Source organism: Mya arenaria, chromosome 11 (assembly GCF_026914265.1).
Source record: "Mya arenaria isolate MELC-2E11 chromosome 11, ASM2691426v1".
NCBI classification, from domain to species: Eukaryota; Metazoa; Mollusca; class Bivalvia; order Myida; family Myidae; genus Mya; species Mya arenaria.
The window spans coordinates 56,371,487-56,393,878 of record NC_069132.1 but is presented as its reverse complement, the minus strand read 5'-3'; positions in this window follow the sequence as shown (position 1 = coordinate 56,393,878).

The window sequence follows — 22,392 nt, the reverse complement described above, 5'->3', positions numbered from 1 at the left end:
CCTGAGAGTGTTTGTCCTAGACCCGAGGAAACAGTTGTATGCAAACAGAAATAAAATATCAAGCATATTTATCAAAACTAAATTAAATATTTACCCATGTCCTACTAAAACCTTACACCCTTTCCGATGCCTGCATTTTCTACAATACTATTTCATTGAGAAAAATCTCACCTTGCGTAAATATTTAGAGATTTTGTGGGTCTGTCTTACATTGATGAAATCAAAGATTCAATATTTACCGTAATAACATTGGGCCAATATCATTTGAACGAGCATGTCTAGATAACTTCATAAAATTGCGCTTCTGTTTGTATATTTGTTGAACATTGTTTATATATTGATAATATCATAAGGCTTATGTAAATTGCCAAACACAACTTTACGCTCAATGATATTTATTAATGAATTTGTGGCGAAAATTGTCGTCAACTCAAATATACACAAGATTTTTATCGTCAGAAATGACAACATTGTCAACTCTATCTTTTTTTGTACACCAATTACTTAAGTAAATATATTATTGGCGTTGTAAACAATACGAATACACGTGTCAATGTTACCTTTATTTATTGACAAAACAAATCAGTAAATAAAGCAGATCATAAATAATAGATACAATAAAAAGCAAATAATACAATACATATTGAAACATACTTCATCTTATAAACCGGTTATAATATCTCACTCTTAAAATACAATTATATATAATATTCCAATTTTATTAACTACACTTTGTATTTAAACTTCTATAAGCATTAAAGGCACACACTTTAGATTGATGCAAAAATAAAATAAAATAAATAATGCCATGCTTTTTTGTATTTGATAATACATGTATATATTAATATTAATGCATTATGTCTTTAGCTCATTTGACTGATTTGGCATCACTCATAAGAGTGCGCCTTTAATGAAGGGTTCAGTGTTTTGTTAAAGCGGTGCCTCACTGAAACATCCTTCTGTTTCAGAAATAACCATTTTGCTTGTTTTTAAGGTTCGCCGTTTAACTTTATTATGGCCTGACCACACCGAAATCCCCGCGCAGTGTTAAAACAGAATTTCTAAAGACTGAAATGGAAACCTAGGAGCAGCGGCGAATGACATCTCAAACGTTTAAATACTATACCGAAACCTTGCGGCGTGTCAACGAGCCTTATGCCGGATCACAAACCGTGTTGACCACACGTGCGCCTTTTACCAGACAGACAGACCACACGTGCGCCTTTTACCAGACAGACCATTCGACGGAACGGAAAGGATTGACTTGGGATTGGGGGTTAGAGATTTTCTTTTAAAAATAAAATGTCGTTGACCTTCATATTTTTCATGGCAAGCAAACCATTTGACGAGAAAGTCTAGCTGGACGTCCAAGCAGCCTTGAACAGCATCCTGTATGTAAATGAAAGTGATTACAATTTCCGAATGAGTAAAATGTACTCAAAGCCTATCTTACAACAGGTTCGACTTCATGTTTGACTGGTATATGCTGGGAACAAACCATTCTAGACGGGTCATTCTTCGGTGGTTATTTTACCACAGACAAGAAAGACTAAACCCAGTCTTATACCGATATTGTCAAGTCTAACAATGCCATGACAATTTTACCAATACAGTGATACACATCATTTTTGCTTTTCAAAAACATTAACATGGCAATTATTTAATCGCCTAACGACATATCTGTTACTGCTGCTGTGATGTATCAACTAATTATATCTAGAAAATAATTGGTTGCCGTGAAATGTAATCTGCTATGATTATATCGGGACGTTTTCCTGGTTATTAGTGAGATGTTTGTGTATCCACGATTCGCTCGGCGATGTTAAAGATAGGCGGCACCTGGATGCCGGCCGCGGGAGGCGGTACTTCCGGCGAGGGCTCCAAGGTAGCTGACGGACATACGCGCGGCCAGGAACGGTTAAGACATCGAGACATTGATTTCCCCTTATCGTTAGCAATGTGGCTAGATTAACTGTTTTGGTTATATTAGTGGTCTTCCAGGACATTGGAAGTTAAACAACGCTATGATTAAAGACTTTGATGAAGGACTGTGTGAAAGGAATAGAAGGAGAATGTGTCATAGTGCCACTCAAGGTGTGTTCAGAAAATATAGGATATGCAAGTACGAAGGTCAGCCCCATGCACAGCCGGCATTATCAACATAAAAGAATCGCTTTATTTTAAGGTTTATCCCCTCCACTGAAGAAGTATGGATCAGAGTGTCTGCATGTTGCAAGAATTTAATTATCCATAAAAGTGCATACTAGGTAATACAACTTGTAATACAAGTGTGCAGTACAAGTATGGTTAAACATAAAGGCGCATTATAATTTAAATACATTTGCTCTTTTTAAAAAAGTAAAAGAACGTTGTACTGAGCGTGGTATCTATGAGTTTGAACGTTGAATACAGTCATTATAATTCAGGTATTCACATGTTTCGTCTGTTTTGCGGCCGGTGGTCAAGTGGCCAGCGACTATTCCGACACCTCAATACCCGGCGTCCAGTCGGGGACCCTCCCTAGCATTGCACGAGTCAAATATCACCAATTAACACAAAACACGAGCGTGTCAAACCATGCTGTCATCCAAAATACAAGGGACCTCATTATTGTTTGTCCTGGGAGGCAAGGTTTCAAGTAGAGTTGTTAACTGTGAAATAATCTAATTGCTCGGTTCAGTTTTCCTGCAATATTGTCCATTTGTACCCCAGGGAGGTGTAGGGACGACCCTGAAGGACAGAGGTCATTTAAGATAAATACATTATTAATATGACATTTTCATTGAAATACAATGTTTCGCTTATTGTATATGGAAACAGTTTCTTTGGACCATCTGATAGGCACACGGTGGCTACTATTTAACTTCGCGTTCGATGCATGTCTTAACTAATAAAGTGTGGGATCGTCGGCATTAACATATTTATAAAAAAAAATTCTAGTGTAAATTAATCGTTGTTCTTTTTTCTACGTTTTCAACATTACTGAAAAATGCATGCTTGATCATGGTCGAAAAAACATAGTCAATGTAAACAAATGACTAATTTGCATTATCGACAAACACATCGATCATTTATTTAAAGGCGCACAACATAGGTCGATGCAAAACAACAACAACAACTTTTAAATAGATCATAAAAGTCAAATGAGTTAAACATAATAATGCATTAAAATATGTTTGGCACCCCCCTGTATTGTGCGCCTGAAAAATGACTAGTTTACACCTGTCATTTTAATATTTCGATTTCCCTTACCCTAATCCTAGCCATCGTGGTCCGGAAAAAAACAATAATGATAAATTTATGATGATCTTATGTCGCTCTAGTGCTTCTCCTAACCCTCACACAGCACTAGCCGTCATGATCAGTATTAACATAGCTATCATATAAACAGCAACCACTAATTTACGATTAATTTTAGACAGTAAAATATCCGAACTATACCTCTTAGCCTAGCTTACACCTTATAATTAAAATATAACCCATCCCTACCTACTACCCCTGCCCGTCGCCCTCTCCGGTCTTGATGGTCCAAAGTTTACCAAGCAATGAGCTTGGGTTAAGAATGAAGACCAAGGCTAAGCTGTAAACTATCCAACTTGTGGACAAGGTTACGTGAGCGAATGTTAGTGTGAGGAACATCATTGTAATATTACCAGAGGATTTTCATGAGACTTGTCATGACACAGGTATATTTCGCAAGAGAACTTGCTCGCGGTCTGGCTACAGGCTTCCCGGCGACGACCAAGTGCCGCCAAGCCCGCTACAATACGGGCTAATCCGGTGTTCATACATTGCAACCACTATGATGGATCGCCACGTTCGCAATATGACATACGAGACATGGCAAATGGGTGGTCGAAGATTTCTGAGTAAACACTCGCCCCTAATTACGAGCTCTCTAGAGTACGAAAGCAAGAGTATTTCGCAAATACGGGACTTCAGCTAAAATCTACCCATCTTGCTTAATTGATTTGGTACGTGACGAATCCGTGATTATTCGTTGACGATTGTTCAAACATTGTTATGACAGTGTTTTAGGGTGAAATAAGACTCAATAGAATATATTTTCCGGGCCGTTCGAATACTTCATTCTGGTGTTGTTTTTCAGTTTTGAACAATAATATTACAGACACAGATTTGCAATGTCATTTCTGTATACGCCCACAGTTCAGTTACAGATAATGACATATTGAACGAATGTTCTATTTTGTAAGTGGTAATGCATGTTAAATATTCATCATCTTAACATGAACACTCAAAATCCCAGCCTGACTGTTATAGGACATTCAAGCACGGATTTCATAATATAAATACGTATATAGTATTATCACTTTCATCACTCCAGTTCTTTTATATTACGAATGATTCCCTCATACAGTTAAACTGCTTAGCGGTATATACGTTTTTTTCCCATTATGTGGAACTTCTCCGTGGTATCCAGTTTCACCCATTATGTAAAACTGCTCCGCGGTATACGTCTTTTACCATTATGTAGAACTGCTCCGCGGTATACGTCTTTTACCATTATGTAGAACTGCTCCGCGGTATACGTATTTTACCATTATGTAGAACTGCTCCGCGGTATACGTCTTTTACCATTATGTAAAACTGCTCCGCGGTATACGTCTTTTACCATTATGTAGAACTGCTCCGCGGTATACGTTTTTTACCATTATGTTAAACTGCTCCGCGGTATACGATTTAAACATTATGTAAATCTGATCCGCGGTAAACATCTAAACCATTATGTAAAACTGCTCCGCGGTATACGTTTTCAACCATTATGTTAAACTGCTCCGCGATATACGTTTCCAACCATTACGTTAAACTGCTCCGCGGTTTACGTTTTCTCCCATTATGTTGAACTGCCCCGTTGTATACATTTTCTTCACGTATGTTCTTGTCTACAGTGTATATATTTTAATTTCGAGTCCTTCAGGATTATAGAATATAACTATGTAATGCATTAAAGTGATACTCGTATTTATAATCAATACAGCAAACATACATTTTGAGTGTAAAACCTTTAAATACGCTGTCCTTCATAAGAACCATTGTTTTCGATATTTATTTATTCTTTTCGGAAAATTAAAACAATTGTATTAATTGTGGTACTTCTTATTTGGGAGTAAGAGTGCATCTTTAACGTATAAATGTTTGCCGTGAACAAAGCTGCTAACCCTTACTGTTATTGAGTCTCAATCAAATTTCAAACTCTTTCGACCAGAACATATCTATTCCCACCATTAATAACCATGTGCGGCTTCATGACGTCACTCGTCACCATCACAACGCGTGACCAGAAAGTCTGACCGTCCGGTACGAGAGAAAGCCGCCATCTGACTAATTAGTATTCTGTTGACTTAGCTTAGTGTCAACAAATATTGAATAAAATATACAGGACAAATATACCTCAACAAACACGCTGTGGACAGCTTCGTCCTTGCCCAGTTTCCCATTATGTAAGGTCTTTTGATCATGCCAGTCGTCTACGTACATTTTCGGTTTGGTGGTCATCTCCATTACAAGGGTTTATTTGCTGTTCATTAAAAGTAATAAACGTGCTAATGTCCTGCCAATATAAGGCTTTAGTTCTGGCGTAAGTGTCAATATTTGCGGACAAGGCATTGTTCGGACACTTTAATTTCCTATTTGACAAAATATTTGTAATACATTGTTAGTTTGCAGAAAACATTCTTATGGTTTCTTCATGGGAAACCTCACAAACGCGTGAAGATTTTGGCGGTAAGACGATTGTTCCACAACTTGTAAATGGTAGGACTTTGATATTGCTGAGTCTAAAAGATTACATTGGTAATACTGAAGCAAATATAATATACAAGACAAAATAGTATGCTGGGGAGAGGAGTGTTCACGTCTGCATCCATTTGATTCATTCAATATATTACACACGATACGTCTTTAATAACTATTTTAAACATTGTTAAGGCCACAAATCAGTTACCGTTCACTCAAAACGTTTCGATCTCATTTGCGCATTCAGAATAATCTAATGTGAACTGTTTAGTGTCGCAGCATATTTTTAAAATCTGGTTTCGTCGTTTTTGTGCATATTTGTGAATGTTTAAACCGTATATAAGTTCAATTTGTCCCGAAGTTGTAATCACTTGAATCTTATCTTTATTTACACAAGATTTGTATTTGTAATAAAGTGCTTCAGACAAATCTAGAATAGAGCATTAATTTTTGTAAATTTATCGACGGATTAGTACAATGGATTAGTATACATATAATGATGGAAATAAATTTATCTAACAGCTAGAGAGCAACTGTATATTTACATCTATAGATAAATAAATATGATTATTTGTAGAGCGAATATTTGCCAGTCAATTTTGGGATGTTTCCATTAGATTTCACGAAGCACCTTTTATTCCGCGATGTACAAATTTACTCTTTTGCTAGACAAAAGAATGGTACAAATTTGTACAATTCGTCGACAAAATATTGGAACATGCAGTTAGTGTGTTTGGGTAGTGTTCATATGAACAATCATGAGTCTTCTATCTCGTGTTTGTTGGTAAATATTGAAGCTGCCGCTTGAACACTGTTGAAACAGTCACAAAAAAACAAACATACGTCTCCCGTTCACATTTATCAAGCGGGATATTATGTTATGCCTCATAGATTGAGTGAACTTCTTGCTGTACCCAAGTTCACATGTAGAAATAACGTTGTTTTTTTTTACAAGGTGGACATATGTTTCTTGAATAAAATGTGTATGCCATTTTCCTGACCAATTTGTTTGAGTGATAATTTGGATTTCATTTAACATATGCGTACAAATGCTAAACGATTGGAAAAGAAAATGTGATAGAGATTTTGGAGTACACCAGTGTGTTCACAGAAATGTCGTTAGTGCAGTTTTATTCTACATAACGACTTTACATCCGACGGATATAGTTCACCTACATCGTGTTTAATTGGTTATTGAACAGGTGTTCATACTTCATGAGAGATTTAGACAGATTTATAATTAGTTTAACAGCAAAATCTCGTCATAAAAAGCTACACTATTCATTTCGAAATATCGGTATGCGTGTTCCTATTAATTATTATTATCATAATTGTGTTTCGGTCCGTCCATTGCAGGTGTTTTAAAACCACGTTTTTTTGGTCATATGGGCTTAACCCGTCAAGTGACACTTTTCACCTAAAATGTTTTTGGAGTAGTAGCCCACGCCCTATCGGTTTTGTGTTCAAAGGAGGAGACCTCTTCAGATCTTCAAATCTACCTTAGGCCGGCTTGTCTTATGCGGTCTCGCTAACGTCACGAAATGCTGTAATGGGCACATCGGTCTAGTTTTTGTCCCACTATTTTGTTTATGGATAAATTCATTATTGTTTAAGCTATAAGTTCATCCTATATCACCCATAAAAGCTCCACGTACAGAGATGTACCGACAATGGACAGTTATACTTTCACATTTATTTACTGTTTTCAATATTGCATGGTATAAACACCTCTCTATCTCTTTGATTTGAATTCATTTCGAACTCTTGTTTAAAATAGCCATGGAAATCTTTAATCAACCATTTTACAGACGACTTCAGTAAGCACATCTCGTGCAATAAATCAGACGACTACAGTAAGCGTATCTCGTGCAATTAATCAGACGACTACAGTAACCATATTTCGTGCAATATATCAGACGACTTCAGTAAGCACATCTCGTGCAATAAATCAGACGACTACAGTAAGCACATCTCGTGCAATAAATCAGATGACTACAGTAAGCACATCTCGTGCAATTAATCAGACGACTACATTAAGCATATCTCGTGCAATAAATCGGACGACTACAGTAAGCATATTTCGTGCAATTAATCAAACGACTGCAGTATCCATATCTCGTGCAATAAATCAGACGACTACAGTAAGCACATCTCGTACAATAAATGCACATCTCGTGCAATAAATCAGATGACTACAGAAAGCACATCTCGTGCAATTAATCAGACGACTACATTAAGCATATCTCGTGCAACTAATCAGACGACTACATTAAGCATATATCGTGCAATAAATCGAAATAATACAGTAAGCATATCTCGTGCAATTAATTAGACGACTGCAGTTACCATATCTCGTGCAATTAATCAGACGACTACAGTAAGCACATCTCGTGCAATAAATCAGATGACTACAGTTAGCACATCTCATGCAAATATTCAGACGACTGCATTAAGCATATCTCGTGCAATTAATCAGACGACTACAGTAAGCATATCTCGTGCAATTAATCAGACGACTACAGTAAGCACATCTCGTGCAATAAATGCACATCTCGTGCAATAAAGCAGATAGTTACAGTAAGCATATCTCGTGCAATTAATCAGACGACTACATTAAGCATATCTCGTGCAATAAATCAGATGACTACAGTAACCATATCTCGTGCAATAAATTAGACGACTACAGTAAGCATATCTCGTGGCATAAATTAGACGACTACAGTAAGCATATCTCGTGCAATTAATCAGACGACTACAGTAAGCACATCTCGTGCAATAAATCAGACGACTACAGTAAGCATATCTCGTGCAATAAATTAGACGATTACAGTAAGCATATCTCGTGCAATTAATCAGACGATAGCAGTAAGCACATCTCGTGCAATAAATCAGACGACTGCAGTAAGCATATCTCGTGCAATTAATCAGACGACTACAGTAAGCACATCTCGTGCAATTAATCCACATCTAATGCAATAAATCAGATGATTACAGTAAGCACATCTCGTGCAATTAATCAGACGACTACATTAAGCATAGCTCGTGCAATAAATCAGATGCCTACAGTAAGCATATCTCGTGCAATTAATCAGACGACTACAGTTAGCATATCTCGTGCAATAAATCGGACGACTACAGTAAGCATATCTCGTGCAATAAATGAGACGACTACAGTAAGCATATCTCGTGCAATTAATCAGACGACTACAGTTAGTATATCTCGTGCAATAAATCGGACGACTACAGTAAGCATATCTCGTGCAATTAATCAGACGACTACAGTATCCATATCTCGTGCATTAAATTAGACGACTACAGTAAGCATATCTCGTGCAATTAATCAGACGACTACAGTAAGCATATCTCGTGCAATAAATCGGACGACTACAGTAAGCTTATATCGTGCAATAAATCGGACGACTACAGTAAGCATATCTCGTGCAATAAATCAGACGACTACAGTAATCACATCTCGTGCAATATATCAGACGACTACAGTAAGCACATCTCGTGCAATAAATCAGACGACTACAGTAAGCACATCTCCTGCAATTTATCAGACGACTTCAGTAAGCATATCTCGTGCAATAAATCGAAATAATACAGTAAGCATATCTCGTGCAATTAATCAGACGACTGCAGTTACCATATCTCGTGCAATTAATCAGACGACTACAGTAAGCACATCTCGTGCAATAAATCAGATGACTACAGTTAGCACATCTCATGCAAATATTCAGACGACTGCATTAAGCATATCTCGTGCAATTAATCAGACGACTACAGTAAGCATATCTCGTGCAATTAATCAGACGACTACAGTAAGCACATCTCGTGCAATAAATGCACATCTCGCGCAATAAAGCAGATAGTTACAGTAAGCATATCTCGTGTAATTAATCAGACGACTACATTAAGCATATCTCGTGCAATAAATCAGATGACTACAGTAACCATATCTCGTGCAATAAATTAGACGACTACAGTAAGCATATCTCGTGGCATAAATTAGACGACTACAGTAAGCATATCTCGTGCAATTAATCAGACGACTACAGTAAGCACATCTCGTGCAATAAATCAGACGACTACAGTAAGCATATCTCGTGCAATAAATTAGACGATTACAGTAAGCATATCTCGTGCAATTAATCAGACGATAGCAGTAAGCACATCTCGTGCAATAAATCAGACGACTGCAGTAAGCATATCTCGTGCAATTAATCAGACGACTACAGTAAGCACATCTCGTGCAATTAATCCACATCTAATGCAATAAATCAGATGCCCACAGTAAGCATATCTCGTGCAATTAATCAGACGACTACAGTTAGCATATCTCGTGCAATAAATCGGACGACTACAGTAAGCATATCTCGTGCAATAAATTAGACGACTACAGTAAGCATATCTCGTGCAATTAATCAGACGACTACAGTTAGTATATCTCGTGCAATAAATCGGACGACTACAGTATCCATATCTCGTGCATTAAATTAGACGACTACAGTAAGCATATCTCGTGCAATTAATCAGACGACTACAGTTAGTATATCTCGTGCAATTAATCAGACGACTACAGTATCCATATCTCGTGCATTAAATTAGACGACTACAGTAAGCATATCTCGTGCAATTAATCAGACGACTACAGTAAGCATATCTCGTGCAATAAATCGGACGACTACAGTTAGCATATATCGTGCAATAAATCGGACGACTACAGTAAGCACATCTCGTGCAATAAATCAGACGACTACAGTTATCACATCTCGTGCAATATATCAGACGACTACAGTAAGCACATCTCGTGCAATAAATCAGACGACTACAGTAAGCACATCTTGTGCAATTTATCAGACGACTTCAGTAAGCACATCTCGTGCAATAAATCAAACGACTTCAGTAAGCACATCTCGTGCAATTTATCAGACGACTACAGTAAGCACATCTCGTGCAATTTATCAGACGACTTCAGTAAGCACATCTCGTGCAATTAATCAGACGACTTCAGTAAGCACATCTCGTGCAATTTATCAGACGACTGCAGTAAGCACCTTAATGTAAGCTCATCAGGTATATATTTTTTATACAGTAAGGGTTAGATATATTGACTTTTATACAGCGTCAGGGTTAGGGTTTGCAAGGTTACGGCCTGTAATAGGGTATGGGGTTGGAATGTGCCCCCTACCACCGAGAAAAGGTTTCCGGACCGGGAATGTGGCCTCCGAAAAGTGGCTTCTAAGTGTAACATTACTTAATATGCATTTCATTTCTATTAATATTAAACCCCAGATTCCGTTTTGGCAATTATATTTCGGTATCAAAAACGGAATTGCCGGTTGCATTAAGCGTCCTCAACGCTTTTTATTAGTCTTCTGTCATATAGCGAAAATAGTTCAAAAGTATGTTCACTTAACTTGTAAAACATAAACAAGTGAATGTCAAATAAACAAATAAAGAAATAGATTGTTGGTTGCCTCTGGAACGCTTTTTATTAACCTTTTGCCAGTAACAAGTGTCCACCAAAAAATATAACTTTGTTTAAAAGTATGTTAACTTTATCTGTAAAACATAAACATTTGAATGTCAACAACTGTCGCTGCAATGTTGATAATTTCCGCATCAATTATGGATTTTGAATAACCATGTAGATTACATGCATGCAATTAATCAGACGACTACAGTTAGTATATCTCGTGCAATAAATCGGACGACTACAGTATCCATATCTCGTGCATTAAATTAGACGACTACAGTAAGCATATCTCGTGCAATTAATCAGACGACTACAGTAAGCACATCTCGTGCAATTTATCAGACGACTTCAGTAAGCACATCTCGTGCAATTAATCAGACAACTTCAGTAAGCACATCTCGTGCAATTTATCAGACGACTACAGTAAGCATATCTCGTGCAATTTATCAGACAACTTCAGTAAGCACATCTCGTGCAATTTATCAGACGACTACAGTAAGCATATCTCGTGCAATTTATCAGACGACTACAGTAAGCACCTTAATGTAAGCTCATCAGGTATATATTTTTTATACAGTAAGGGTTAGATATATTGACTTTTATACAGTAAGGGTTAGATATATTGACTTTTATACAGTAAGGGTTAGATATATTGACTTTTATACAGCGTCAGGGTTAGGGTTTGCAAGGTTACGGCCTGTAATAGGGTATGGGGTTGGAATGTGCCCCCTACCACCGAGAAAAGGTTTCCGGACCGGGAATGTGGCCTCCGAAAAGTGGCTTCTAAGTGTAACATTACTTAATATGCATTTCATTTCTATTAATATTAAACCCCCAGATTCCGTTTTGGCAATTATATTTCGGTATCAAAAACGGAATTGCCGGTTGCATTAAGCGTCCTCAACGCTTTTTATTAGTCTTCTGTCATATAGCGAAAATAGTTCAAAAGTATGTTCACTTAACTTGTAAAACATAAACAAGTGAATGTCAAATAAACAAATAAAGAAATAGATTGTTGGTTGCCTCTGGAACGCTTTTTATTAACCTTTTGCCAGTAACAAGTGTCCACCAAAAAATATAACTTTGTTTAAAAGTATGTTAACTTTATCTGTAAAACATAAACATTTGAATGTCAACAACTGTCGCTGCAATGTTGATAATTTCCGCATCAATTATGGATTTTGAATAACCATGTAGATTACATAAAATCTTCGGTATGTATCTGCCGTGGTTTAGTGGATATGATCTCCGACTTTGAATCCTCTTGCCGGCGTATTTCCCCCAGATTTTCTTTTTTTCATTATATTTATGAAATATATTCTATGTTTTACTATTCAATTTAGCATTTTTCTTATTTACTTGTTATTGGAGTTCATGAAAACTGCCGTCAATGGGCCATTAATACATACAATATCAAGCTATGACGTATTTATCTTTCTGGATCTGTCTGACCTTGATATTCGGTATGTAGCAGGATATCAAGCGTCCCTTTACCAAATGTTTTCAAATTTTGCTTCAAGTTTAGAATTTTGCCCCTTTTATATTCTCTTACATTTTTGTTTACTAACGGAAGGAATGGTTTACCTTGGTCCTTCATTTTGGTCTAGGTACATTCTAAAATCAGACATGCGGCGAATTTCCTTCCTTTTGATTCTGAAAAAGGTATGACATAAGCAAATATAGGTGATCGTGAGGGCCATCGAAGGTGTCTAGGATCTAAATATATATTTGCGAAGACGCGTAACATAATGAAAACTTGAACACACACACATCAATGACAATGTGTTAGACTAATCTTTGGTCAACAGATTAACGGCCATGCAGGTACTTCAAGCTGCCATGATTATGGACACATTTCCCTTTTTCAGAACTGGCACTGTCTTGATGGCGTAAGAAAAACAAAACACAACAAATGATGGAAATTTAGTATTGATTTTACACACTATAAAGATGTTGAATATAATGAGGGGTAAAATGAATAAATTGAACTTTAACAAAAATGAAATACCAGAAAGTCCATCTGGTCAAAGTATGGTGTGCTCTTATATTAATTTTAGGAATGTTGGTGTCGGACACACACAAAAAGTTCAAAAACTATACATATTGGGGGGACTTTTTATTTTCTAGGATTTCTATGACTACACGTGAAAGCTTTTATAAAGAAGGAAACGTTCACAATGTAAAGGATGGACGTTCAAACACTAGCCGTTGAGAAACGAATAAGAAGTTTCCATGTTTTTTATTTCTGGTTATTTTCATGACAAACACATGACATTATTTATATATTACAGAGTGGGTCTTTTGATTAAAATACATATTGGCAATTAATTTATTTCAGAAGCCATTTTATAAGTCCATGTTTTACTGGAATGTTCCCTTTATCGGACGTTCTTTAATGACATTACATATGCAAAGCCTATTAGTAAAGTTTAATATGATATTTGATGATACACACATTACATAAAAGAACACATTGTTAATGTTGTGCAAGTCAAAAAAAAATCAACGCCAGTCCAAAACATATATGGCAACAATTGTACTCCTACCTACATAGGATATTGAAATGACCATCACAGGCCGTATGGCCGGCTATAAATATTTTCAAAAGAATGCATCAGGCTTTTTATTGTGATCCAAAACCTACTTATATTTTTAGTTTGTTGCCACTCGCTGTTATAATTATAATCAAAAATTATTATTGTAAACCCTACTTCTGAATAAAATTCTATGAAACCTTCAATAAAGTCTTAAAGATTCCATTGACAATAAAACGACTGATTGGTATATTTTATATGAAAAACGTATTTTGTTGAATGATTATACTTGAATTTCTTTGATTCACTCGAGTCGTGGGCTGTAATTACAATCTCCAGCTATCCCCTCATATATAATGGGTCAATGCCATTATAACGCATTAAGCCATGGAGTGTTTACGTCCAATACATGGAACTATGGACCTCAACAATGGCTACACTTCGTTTTTTGTGAGGTTGGTTCAATGGTGCCACGTTACACCCGATGTTTGAAGTTACACTCCGTGTTTGCTGTTCCGACGATGAACCGGGCTTTGGAACACAGCCTTGTTTAAATAAAATACACGGAGTAGAAAACCGCCAGAATAACACGTAGTCCAACCCACGTCTTGTAAAGATTCATGCAAAACTATCGCAGGTGTATCTACATTATAAATGTATGCAGGACATGAGGCTCAGACTAACAGAAATCGTGTTTTATAAAACATTCTGTTGCGTACATAATACATTTTGGAGTATTTGATTTTCAGGTAATTCAAACACGACATTTTTCATATGTATATGAAGTTTGGAATTTGTATAAGAACATACTGAATGCTAACATGTTCTGTGAACATGACTAACCGTGCAACTGTAAATACATACATACACTGTTAGTATTGTTAATTGTTTAGATATAAATACCTTAAATAACAATAATAATAACACTAGTGTAACCAACAGAATTAGTGTATTACATAACCACTATTGCCGCTACAACTCTTCATTCTAATTCTTCAAATGATGATACTACTACAACTACAACAACTACTAGAGCTACATCAATAGCAACTACTACCACTACTACTACTTGTAATAATGAATGAATAAATATATTTTTAAAAGTTATACAAAATAATCAAATACATTTTAAAATGAGTTTTTGAATACATGAAAATGATCATTATCACAATAAAATGAATATTAGGAGATTTAAAAATGTTGTTGAGTAAATGAGTAAAAATAATGCGAAATGTATATTATATAAAAAAGAATCCATAAAGAACCCATTAGTAAATATACAAATTATAAATCAGAGAAAATATAGAAACAAACAGTTAAATACAGATAAGTGAATGATTTATCCCAATATTTTTAATTTATTAAAGTACTTTTATGGCAAATTTGTTTGCTAATCATTAAATATTATTATTATTATTATTATTATTATTATTATTATTATTATTATTATTATTATTATTATTATTATTATTATTATTATCATTATTATTATTATTATTATTCTTCTTCTTATTATTATTTTTTATCATTATTATTATTATTATTATTATTATTATTATTATTATTATTATTATTATTATTATTATTATTATTGTTGTTATTATTATTATTATTATTATTATTATTATTATTATTATTATTATTATTATTATTATTTTTATTATTATTTTAAATCATTATTTTTATTTTTATTTGTATTAGTATCAGTTTTCTATATGCTTCTGATGTAAAAAATTGAATATTTGCTCTCAAATGTGCACTTAGAATTGTATGTGCGCTACATATCAAGTTCAAAGTAAACTAATATTTTTATAATAAATCTTTGACAGACCGCCGGTTCTTAAATGTTCTGATTTATGCTCAACTTTGATAAAACAATATTGATACCAGTTATCTTAAAATTGTCAAAACAAAAAGCCGACTATTTCGTCGACTTTTACAGTGCACTTTTACTGTCAAGGATTACGTTAATCTCTCCTGTACACAGTTTTTATGAATAATTCCAAAGTCATGCCAATGTTGATAGTTTTGTGCATTTTCATTTATGCACGTTCTTGATTTGTGAAAACTCACAATATGAATATGGGTCGGACAGTCCCGAGGATATGGCCTTTTTTGTTTGACTAGTAGCACAATACATTTGTTATTATTTCAGAATGACCAAATCGACTTGTGTTTGTAACATTCATCCTTTTTACACAAACATGCAGTACGTCTTAGGCAAATTGACAGTCAGTAGATATATACTACGGTGCATATTGCTGACCAATGGGTCGAATAGAGCAAGCAGTAAAACAACGTTCCTTGGTCTGGTTTGCAACTTAACTTGGTCTGATTTGCATCTGATTAAGGTCTGATTTGCAACTTAACTGGGTCTGATTTGCAACTTAACTGGGTCTGATTTGCATCTGATTAAGGTCTGATTTGCAACTTAACTGGGTCTGATTTGCAACTTAAATTGGTCTGGTTTGCATCTGATTAAGGTCTGATTTGCAACTTAACTGGGTCTGATTTGCAACTTAACTCGGTCTGATTTGCATCTGATTAAGGCCTGATTTGCATCTGATTAAAGTCTGATTTGCAACTTAACGTTGTCTGATTTGCAACTTAACTTGGTCTGATTTGCAACTTTACTTGGTCTGATTTGCAACTTTACTTGGTCTGATTTACAACTTAACTTGGTCTGATTTGCAACTTATCTTGGTCTGATTTGCATCTAATTAAGGTCTGATTTGCATCTGATAAAGGTCTGATTTGCAACTTAACTTCGTCTGATTTGCAACTTAACTTGGTCTGATTTGCAACTTTACCTGGTCTGATTTGCAACTTAACTTGGTTTGATTTGCATCTGATTAAGGCCTGATTTGCAACCTAACTTGGTCTGATTTGCATCTGATTAAGGTCTGATTTGCATCTGATTAAGGTCTGAAATGCATCTGATTAGGGTCTGATTTGCAACTTAACTGGATCTGATTTGCAACTTAACTTGGTTTGATTTGCAACTTAATTTGGTCTGATTTGCAACTTAACTGGGTCTGATTTGCATCTAATTAAGGTCTGATTTGCAACTTAACTGGGTCTGATTTTCAACTTAACTTGGTCTGATTTGCAACTTAACTTGGTCTGATTTGCAACTTAACTTGGTCTATTTGCAACTTAACTTGGTCTGATTTGCAACTTAACTGGGTCTGATTTGCAACTTAACTGGGTCTGATTTGCATCTAATTAAGGTCTGATTTGCAACTTAACTGGGTCTGATTTTCAACTTAACTTGGTCTGATTTGCAACTTAACTTGGTCTGATTTGCAACTTAACTTGGTCTGATTTGCATCTGATTAAGGCCTGATTTCTGCAACTTTACTTGGTCTGTTTTGCAACTTTACTTGGTCTGATTTGCAACTTATCTCGGAATAATTTACAACTCATCTTGTTCATATTTACAACTCATCTTGAACTGGTTTAAAAATAAACTTGGCCTGGTTTGCAACTTATCTTTGAATGGTTTTCAACTCATCTTGTTCATGTTTGTAACTCATCATGTGCATGTTTAAAACTGATCTTATTCATGTTTACAACTCATCTTGGACTGGTTAAATTTTTTATCTTGCCTGGTCTAGTTTGTAACTTATCTTTGTCTGGTTTACAACTTACCTTTATATGATTTACAACTTATCTTGGTCTAGTTTACTAGTAACCTATGTCTGGTTTACAACTTATCTTGGTCTGGTTACAAGTTACTTGGTCTGGCTACAACTTACTTGGTCTGGCTACAGCATATCTTGGTCTGGCTACAACTTACTTGGTCTGGCTACAGCATATCTTGGTCTGGCTACAACTTACTTGGTCTGGCTACAACTTATCTCGGTCTGGCTACAACTTAATTACTTGGTCTGGCTACAACTTACTTGGTATGGCTACAACTTATCTTGGTATGGCTACAACTTATCTTGGTCTGGCTACAACTTATCTTGGTCTGGCTACAACTTACTTACTTGGTCTGGCTACAACTTACTTGGTATGGCTACAACTTACTTGGTCTGGTTAACAACTTATCTTGGTCCGGTTAACAACTTATCTTGGTCTGGTTAACAACTCATCTTCTGGTTGAAAACTTATCTTGTTTTGTTTCATAACTAATATTTGCGTTAGCATGGTCTATTTTACAACTGATTTTGTTTTTTAAACCATAAAAGTCATTTTGGGAAAAGTTTCAGAAAATGCAATTAGAATTTCATACCTTGAAAAGCAACTACAATATTTTACTTATTAATTATTTGACATAAATGATAAAATGATATTGATGACCATCATGGGGTCAAGCCATAATACAGCCAATAGGCGCGGACAGACCTTCATGAACTCTAACAAACAATGGGATGTTGACAGACATCTCAAGATTGTGGACACCTGGAAAATTCCAGGCCCAAATGCTTGCAACAAACCCCGGATTGAGTGAGGGGCTGAGAAGAGAAGAGAAATTGTGTCTAAATACCCGTTGTGTGCCCGCCGCCGTCCCGGTGGGGCAAAACACTGACATAGTCTGGGTCTAGACTTGGACCTGATACTGTTTATTATCATGGGGCCATGATAACGAACAGTCTCAAGTCAAAGTCCGGACTCCGATTTAGAAAAAAATACTTTTGTTATCATCGTGAAGAATCATCTTTATTACATTCGTTTAAAAAAATAAATGTGAATAATTTAACACTGAGTAGAAATAAAATTCAACAAATTTCATCGTCATCATGACCTGTATGGATCATTATTATCAATAATCGGTATATCCTTTTTATAATAATCATACATTTATAGTATTGGTATGAGTAACGTATTTTTGAACATTATTATTAATTGTATAACATATCATATTTCTTATATGATAAAACTTCATAAAGTCATTTATTTATCCAACGTCTATTAATTCATCTCATAAAACACCTACAAAACTTTCTATTTTTTAATATATTTTGAGAGCGATAAATGAATAGATAAACATTAAATTAAATTATTTATAACGGAAGTCAAGAATGTGTTTTCGCTTTTTCGTTATTCAAAGAATTCAGAAATAGCAATATTTGATCGTCCTTTAGCTCGACAACGCAGAAAACACCCAAGAACAGTTCATTTTAAGATGTTTTATCCTTGTTCAACTGCTTTCAAAGTGTAACGTGTTTTGGTATCAAGATTTCGAGTTCTTAAAAATAAACTTTGATGAAAGAAAACTCGCAGAAACAAGCAAAGTTCAGGTGCTCACTGCGCATGCTTCAGAGTATAGCGACAATACCCACTATCATTTTTTTGAGAACCACGATTTCTGTACCAAACCGAACTATATCAGGGTATATCTGTGTTGAAGAAAGTTTTAAGTAAAATATGGTCAATTTTCACTCATTAATAACTTCTTTGTTGGAAATTACTAAAAAACAATCCACACTATACGGCAAAAAATGTATGGAAAGGGCAAAATAGGGTCGGTCGGGAAAGTGGAAACAAACAACTTTATACGCCTGATGTAACATTGATATTTTCATGATGATATTTTCTTACCGATATACCTTTTTTCATCGATTCGGACTTCATTACTGCATAAAATGCATTTCATTTCCATTGATTACAGCGCTAAATACCGGTGGTTTACAATGTTTCTATAATATTCTGCATTTTTCGCTTATTAGGATTATATGATATTGTGTGTGTTTCTATAAATATCGTCCTGGCAGCCTAGCGGCCTCCTGCCTGTAGCAGTAATATTAATATTTGCATTAATATAAAGTGCAAAATAATGATTTCTTACGTCCTCTTAACGAACAAGTCTTGGTAATTAACCATTTTACGCGAAATAGAACTGTTATATTGCATTTGTGCACACTGATTGGACTACCGCGACGTCGTTTGATGGAAAGCGTATATTCTAATTCAATGAGTAAAATTTAATAGAAAATAACCGCTCTTTTGCATATAAGAACGAAATAGTTTAACTGCAATGACGTTACTTTGTTTGAAAAAAAAAGTTGCGGCGAGTTTTAATACTAAGAAAATAGTGGTTCTGTTAAACTTTTTTTTGTTTTGTTTGTTTTCTTCTGGAACAGAGATTATTTCAAAAATGCAAAATGAGTTAACCAGACATATACTAAAATGGTTATGGTTAATTATCGTGACATATGTCACGCCGCAAGGTCTTTAGACCGCCAACTTCACGCCGCCAGGCCGAAAGGCCTCCTTATTCAGAGCCGCCAACTTCACGCCGCTAGGCCGTTAGGCCGCCCTATTCAGAGCCGCCAGGCCGTTAGGCCACTAACTTCACGCCACCGGGCCGTTAGGCCGCCAACTTCAAGCCATCAGGCCGCTAACTTCACGTACGTATTATGTAGGTAAACTTCATCCATCGTTCTGTCTAATGACGTCATAACATATTTTGACGTTTGATATGCCGTAACGCTAGAGACAATAAAATAGTGTAATATTCTGCAAATGACTTGTTGTTAACAATAATTATTGTAGCGTAAGCCATATTTAAGTTTGACGTTTTCACGGAAGTGGCAGTCGCCATTGTTGCGTACGAGGAGCCCGGTGACAAACTCGACTGAAAAATGATAAAGAAAACTATTTTATTTTATCTGTGCAAAAAAAAAAGTTTACATTTATGTCTTGTTTTGGAACATCCATGAACATTCAATGTTGAAAAACATCGTCGTTACTAACATGTTCACTTAAATGATTGTCAAGCCATAGAAATATTTCAAAGATTTCAATGAAGTCTGTGTGTGTTTTTTGTAGTTGTTGTTGATGTTGTTTGTCTTTTGGGAGGGAGGGTAGTCAACAAATTTTATTGAATTTGTATATATTTGTTAACACTAGAATTAATGTTCGGCTTTGCATAAACAAGAAATGTTCAAAATAGTTGCATTTTGAGAGTGGTTAATCAAAATACATTGCAGACGTGTAACCTTCCGCAGATGTATCAAATGTGCATGTGTAACTATTTTGAATTCGTTACAAACATCTAAAGTGTCTCAAATGTATCTAGTTGATCGAAAGTAGTTTCCTGGACCTTTCAGTGCCAAATTAAAAGAATAATTCATGCAAGTTAATATTGTATTTGCTATTTTAAAGTCCAGGAGAATAAAGTATGTTTGAAATGACAAAGTAGTTGTGAAAATATTAAAAAAAGAACTGACAAGATTTTAAGAATTTTGACCTCGGGCAGTTTCGTCATATTCCTTGCCAAATTTCTACGGACATATGCAAAATAATTAATGTTGGTTTTAATTAAGGCAACACCATTATTTGCACGGTTAGTAGATATATACTGTAAATATTTGCGTGTTACTGTGATGTATTGTGGAAATGTGCCAGAATTCGCCATCTCAAGAACACCAAGACACCTTGAAACTGCTCGCTGTGTTTGCTGTTATATTTCAACAATATCATATTTCCTGCAAATAAATAACTTATGTAATTTCCAAAAATTGTGATGCATTCACTTAAACTATTACTCCAAATTCTTCACACGATAGCCGTGAACAGCTATGGAACTTGGGATTAAGATAATCCGTCGGTTAAACAACGGCGCCAATCCATTGCGGTATATTCTGTTAATTCTTAAAACAATTTCACACGATTTTCTATGGCAACAGTTTAAGAATGTGGCAAGCCTTTGATGCCTTAAACGGTGTGTAATTGCTGTAAATATTTACATGTGGACTTATCCGGCTGGTCCGGTCGGCCGGTGTACCACAAAGATACCGGCGGCCTTTGTACATGGTGTCTCATGTTTGTGTAGGGAATAAACCTCCAGTGCTTTGAGAACACACACACACCCAAACATAAGCAGGAACAAAACTTGCGGCTGCTAAAAGACACCATACATCATAATTGTAAACAGAAATGTGGTTTTTCAAAACCCGACCCACAGAACACCCACCCACGGAACACACACGGCGAGTCTGGTCCTGTAACAAATACCATGGAAAAATTGAAACGCAAATGCTCGTGTTTAAAACACGACTGACCATGATCATTGTCGTGCCATTTGATTTCTTTTAAAAAGCACATACAGGTTGGCAATGGTTGTCCGCTTTTTTCTCCGTCAATCAGTAATATTGTGGCAAACTGATACTAATCGCCGAGTTCTTGGTGTATCTTGCCACGCGTACGCATTGTCGCATGTGAACTTAAGTTTCATCACGGGTTTTAAATATATAACATTGGTACAGTACATGAAACAAAAGTGTGTTAGATATTTTAAGACTTATCATAAATACGAAAGTTATTTAGGCATTTTGCCCAAAAGTTTACGATTTTTTTCTTCTGAAGACTACGACTGTCTGTGCACCCACTTCTTATTCAAGCCGTTAGATACGCTAGAAAAAATGTACGAAACCACATATGTTGTATGATATATGTTGTAATTCCAATGCTATTGAAGATGACTTTCACTTTGTCTGTGTGTGTCCATCTTTTAATGATTTTAGAAAGAAATATATAACGAATGCTATTAAATAAGACCGTCTGTATTCAAATATTTACAATTGTTGCAATCTAATAATAGAACTAAGCTATTTAAAATACATGTATATCTATTTGTTAAAGAATATCTTGAAGTAAGAACTAAAATATATT